Raw genomic sequence first — 5,793 nt, 5'->3', positions numbered from 1 at the left:
ATTAACCATCACTAAGCTGGATGATGTGGTTTCTGGCTCTGTAGTCAGTGTGTAGTTGAGATAAATTAAGATACTGAATTTATTTCATTGTAGTCTCTGTATCCTCATTCATAATGATAAGGACAATAATGTTCACCTTATAGGACTATTGTCGTGATTAATGGGAATCACCTATGCAAAATATCCCAGCCTAATACTTAGGCCCCTCCTTGAGTCACAGATGCCTTCCTTGTAAATATTAGGAAGAACAGGGCATGGTCATTTAAACTGCTGCAGTAATGCTGTGCTATGCTGCTTTCTCTAAATTATGTAAGTTCCTACTCTGAATACAAGAGTGACAGATGTTCAATGCAGAAAGTTTTTTAAAATGTGAGAATATACAGGGATGAAAATTAAAATGTTGTTGTGAATCTGACAAAAGGTATAAATGCATATCAGTATTGAAGACTAGACGAACATCGTCTGTCCTTTGTAACATATAGTGCATGGTAAACATTTTTCTCTGTTGAGTGTCCAGAAACATCATTTTTGGGCCTGTTAATATTCTAGCGGGTTGACTTATGTATTTATTATATTGACTGTGGGAATTTGTTGTTGTTGCATCTCTAATGTTTACTTTCTACAATCAGTGCTAGACCTGGCATCCTCCTTGACATAGGTTTGAAATCTTTGAAGAGGATACCTGTAGAAATTTTAGTTAAATATTATGCATGTTTTATGACATAAAATGCTGAGAATAAAATAGAGAGAGAGAGAGAGAGAGAGAGAGAGAGAGAGAGAGAGAGAGAGAGCTGAAACAGACATGGGTCTGCAACAGAGGATTAACCACATTGATGAGAAAAGAACATGAGGGATATGCTGTGGAGCAGAGGACTTGCCTGGGCCATTGGAAGCAAATTTTAACAGGCTGCACTCGGAGAGAGTCTAATTTAGTTGTCTGTTTCTATCTAGATTTAACTAGACATAGACACCCGCTGGAGATGATATGGTAACTAGACCTGAGGGCTTTCTGAATGTAGGACTCATAACAACTTGGTTGGACAGACAATGGAGTACAAACCACGTGCCACAGCCCTGGTTGGACCTTGGAGGTGGCTTTCTTGTGTCCTGGATATTCACTTTGTATCTTTTCTCCCTCTGGTTTGTAGGGTCTGAGGTCCACTCTCAACTGGTCAAATGGGGAGAAGATACACGTATCAGCTACCAAGGCCTTCCACTCCTTAATTAATTTCTGCCATAAAAACTCACTGGCACCTGCCAGCGTCAGTCTACAATGGAGCCAATGAATTTGAAAAATAATTAAAGTTAATGAGCTGCTCTTCTGATAGGATCCGGAAAACTTAACAGCCACCATTAGTGAGAAGTGCGAAGTGAGGAAGTGTCTCTTGCTGATAAACAGGACTTCTTCCCGCCATGCTGATAGAGAATCCTGCCCATATGTGAACAGCGTGCTCCATTGAGTCAGGAGAGTTTACAAGCTGAGAGTGAATGAAGGCCAAGTGCTAATCTGGAAAATGTTTCCCTGGGGCTGAAATATGAGATCTGTCTCCCTAGCTCCCAAAACCATTGTGTCAGAATGTTGGTAAGAATTCTTGACAGTCTCCCCTGAAATGCCATGAGCCCCAAAGCAGGCTGCCCAACTCTGTCCCTCTACATAATAAAACCGTTTTGGAGCTAAGGTCATGGGGAAGCTGGATCTTAAGTGGAAAGAGGCTGCCTGGACGGTTGGTTTGTCTGGATGGTTTCAGTGGAAATTTCTTGAAAGCCGTTGCAGAGTCTAGCAGCATGGGTATAGGGTCTGCCTTGGCGGGTGTGGGGAAGCCGTGCGTCTGACTGGATCCTCATCTATGTTCTGTTTTGAGATGGTAGATGTAGGGAGCAGTCAGGCCTTTCTCCATGCATAGTAATGGAAATGAGTTCATTTTAATTCATACTCAGATAATTCCGTTATACATCAAAGCCTTAAGCTCAACATTTATAACTAAAATACCCTTCTTTCAAAAATCAATGTATTTAGGCTTAAAATTAGACCAGTGTTAAAATGAACTAAACCTTAGTGCAGATAGAACTCGGCTTTGCGTTAGTTGAAACTTTGAAGTACTGAAGACAATTTTAAGGTTGTTATTTTGGACCTCAGTTGTTGATAGTACTTTGAAATATAACAAATTCCATCAAAGTAAGGTTAATTTTTGTTTTGCTTATTTAATTAATTATCTTTAATTAATTTCCTTTTGGTTCTTGAAACAGGGTCTCTCCTTCCTCTGTTTCTCTCTGTCTCTGTCTCTGTCTGTCTGTCTCTGTCTCTCTCTCTGTCTCTCTGTCTCTCTGTATCTCTGTCTCTCTCTCTCTCTGCTGTAGCCTGCAAAGCATGGGAGATCTAACAGGAAGTAAGAGGAGACTGAAAAAGACAGACACGGTAAGGTAAAGCTGGCATTAGCTGGACCGCGTACCTGCTTGAAGACGGAACCAGCAGCCATGTTTATTATTTGGAGGATGAATGATCGCTCACAAGTGCACCATGAAGCCCACCGTGGAATTGTCCTGATGGTTTTTCTATTATTAACTGATTGATGGCATAATCCCAAGGTAGAGACTGGTCTTGTACCTTTACGTTATATGAACATATTCAGCTTGAGCTGAGGTCATAGCTTATGTGAGGGCGGGCAATGTGGCACAGTATTCAGGCTCTTATACTGCATTACTTCAAGGTTACAGTCCCGGAGAGCTGGAATAAGGATAAAATGTGTACGATTGTTTAAATTTACAGCTGCTTTGTAAATGTGTATAGGGTAAGCTATGTTCTCTTAGTACCCCATAAACACGTGTTTCCTAAGTGTTCAAAGAATGAGCTAGACAGAAATGACCCACTTTGTTCAAAGTAACAACAACAAAACCCGTGCAGTCTGTGAACCTCGGGATAGGAGAGGAAGAGAAGAACGATTTTAGCTTAGCCATGAAGGGGGGGGGGGAGGGGTCTTGGGGGCAGAGAGGGTAAGTTGCCGACCCTGGCGGGCTCTCCGGTCCTGGCTGGTCCTGGCTGTTCGGGTCCTTCCCAAATCTGTCTCCGTGTCCCAGGGGCACTGAGAACTGGGAAGACCTGCCATACACGGGGCTGGGGGAATCTGTCTGGGTTGGAACGTGCTGATCTCTGGCGGCAGGGGCGCTCTCTCCAGTGAGGGGGTAGTGGGGTAAAGTGTCGATCTTAAGCAGAAAGTTGTTGGCTCCAGTCGCCTGAGGTGGGTATACTAACTCAGCTTCTGAGAGTCCTCGTTTAAGCTAACCAAATGCTAAGTCCAGGCCTTATTGCGACATCCAGCCTTGAGATCATATTTGGAAGTTATCGAGCTGCAGTAGAGAATTACCTTGATGGAAATCAAGGATTCTAAAGTCTCCCTCCCGCCATTGTGTAAGATTTCCACCAAGCCGCGATAGGGAAGTTAATTAAACCTAGGAATTGAATTTTTCTTTTTAAAAGAAATGGCCATTGAGTGTTAATCAGCTGTAAAGAAGAGAGCAGAAAGCCAAGGGGATCCATAAAAATGCTCTGCCCTGTAAGCACAGTTGCTTCACCTCTGACCTTCCGTAGCTGAGAAAGGCTTTGGCTCCGGCAATATTCTCTGGGAAGCTAGCAGCTTGAATTGCTGCCATGAGCAAATGAGTTTTCTCTACCGAGAATGAATTTTCCCGAACTGCTGAAACAAAGGTCTGTGTCCCGGGTGGCTATTATTTATTTGCCGGAGACATTTCGAAATATCTCCTACTGTCTACCCTGGCTCTGGAAGCTGCGAGCTGTGGCGTTAGCCTCAGGTCCAAAGCAACGAAACTCACAGGAAGGAGAGAGGGGGTAAGGGTGAGGGATTAGAAAATGTGAAAAATGCCTACAAATCCAGGCCTCAGAGTGAGTAAGTCCTAAAAAAGCAGGCCTTGTTTATTGTCCTGCCTCCCGTCTTGAGGCCGAGGCACATGACTGAATTCATGAACTGGCATTGTGCCCTGCAAATGTTGTGTTTGGGGACAAGGGAAGGTCTCCAGGGATTCTGAGACCTTCTCTGAGTTAGCAGCAGTGAGTGACCAAACAGCTGCTATGGGCTCACACTGCAAAGTTTCCATTTCTCTCAGTCAATAGTCTGCAGCTTTTGTAATAGCATAGATCACTGTGAAAACGGCCTCATGCCTCCACTGCCACCGTCGCCATGTGGCATGGAGCCTCGGTGCCTTAGCCTGTGGGGAAAATCCATAGAGCGAGTAGTCTGGAAACTGGCTTCTCCCAGTTCCCCACTCCAGAGAAGTTAGGGCATGATGCAGCTGAGGATGCTGTCCCCACTTCCTGTGTCATCTTGTGGCTCTAAATGATCTATGATCTAAGGAAGTCACTCCATCAACCCCCATTCTGCTGAGTACTGTGTATTTCCTACCTAACCATTCCAGATGAAATGCCCAGTCTTCTGGATGCTTCTTGAGCCTTAAAGGAACAAACCTAAATTCTATATGGATATAGTTTACTAGAGGGATTTACAGGTTTTGAAAAGCATAATTCCTGATTCAGTGTACTTAAAAAAAATACAACTATTTTTGTTTTGATAAAAACAACCAACCAACCAACCAATCAACTAATCAAACGAACCAACCAACCAACGAACCAACCAAAACAACCAACCAACCAACCAACCAACCAACCTAGCAACCTGAGTTCCAGGACAGCCAGGGCTATACAGAGAAACCCTGTCTCAAAAATACAAACAAACAAACAAACAAACAAACAAAAAACTTCTATGAAATAATCAAACTAACCAACAAAACCGACCACCCACCCAACCAAAACAACCTAAAACCATAAGGAGTGGATGAGTGTCGGGGTGGAGGTTGCGTATTTTGCAGGCAAACCCAGATTCCCATAACTCACTGTCTTTCCCTGTCCACCTTTATGAGTCAGGGTGTCACTGAATAACCCAGGTGGGCCTCACATTTATAATTTTTACATTTTAGGAATCTTCCTGGAGGAAACAAGGCTTATAGGAGTGTTCAATAAAGAGAGATATTTACAATAGCCAAGACTTTGGTAAAATAAATCTTGGTATATTCTTAGAATGCTATATTTGAAACGGCTATGTGCAGTTATCTTTAACAAAGAAAAAGGGTCCTGAATATTGGGGAATTTTCAATTTCCTTTTTTGGTTCGAGTATTGTGCTTAGTGAGAAAGTACTGTGGCATAGTTAATATGATGCAAGTTGGTTTTATAAGATGATTTCTAAAATAATCATGCTTAGATGAAAGACTGGGGTGTGAGGTGACTCAGCGGTTAAAGGTGCTTGCAGTGCACACCTGAGCTCAATCCCCAGTACCCATAAAAAGTGAGAAGAGAGAGGTGAGTCTTCAAGTTGTCCTCCCTCTGACTGCAAAACAGCATGCATGCACACACACACACACACACACACACACACACACACACACACACGTACATATAGACACACACATATAATAATAATAATAATAATAATAATAATAATAATAATAATAATATGACAATGATGTCTGGAAAGTGTACACAAAATATTAACAGTGGGGTTGGAAAAATGGCTGAAAGCTGGGTGTAGCGGCTTTAATCCAAGCATGAGGCAGAAGCAGGGGCAGATCTCTGTGAGCTGGAGGCCAGCTTGGTCTACATAGGGAGTTCCAGGACAGTCAAGGCTACATAAAAGACTCTATGGGAGAGAGAGAGAGAGAGAGAGAGAGAGAGAGAGAGAGAGAGAGAGAGAGAAAGAGAGAGGGAGAGAGAGGGAGAGAGAGGGAGA

This window comes from Mus pahari, chromosome 3 (assembly GCF_900095145.1).
Source record: "Mus pahari chromosome 3, PAHARI_EIJ_v1.1, whole genome shotgun sequence".
Classification (NCBI taxonomy): Eukaryota; Metazoa; Chordata; class Mammalia; order Rodentia; family Muridae; genus Mus; species Mus pahari.
Note: the sequence above shows the minus strand (reverse complement) of the source record.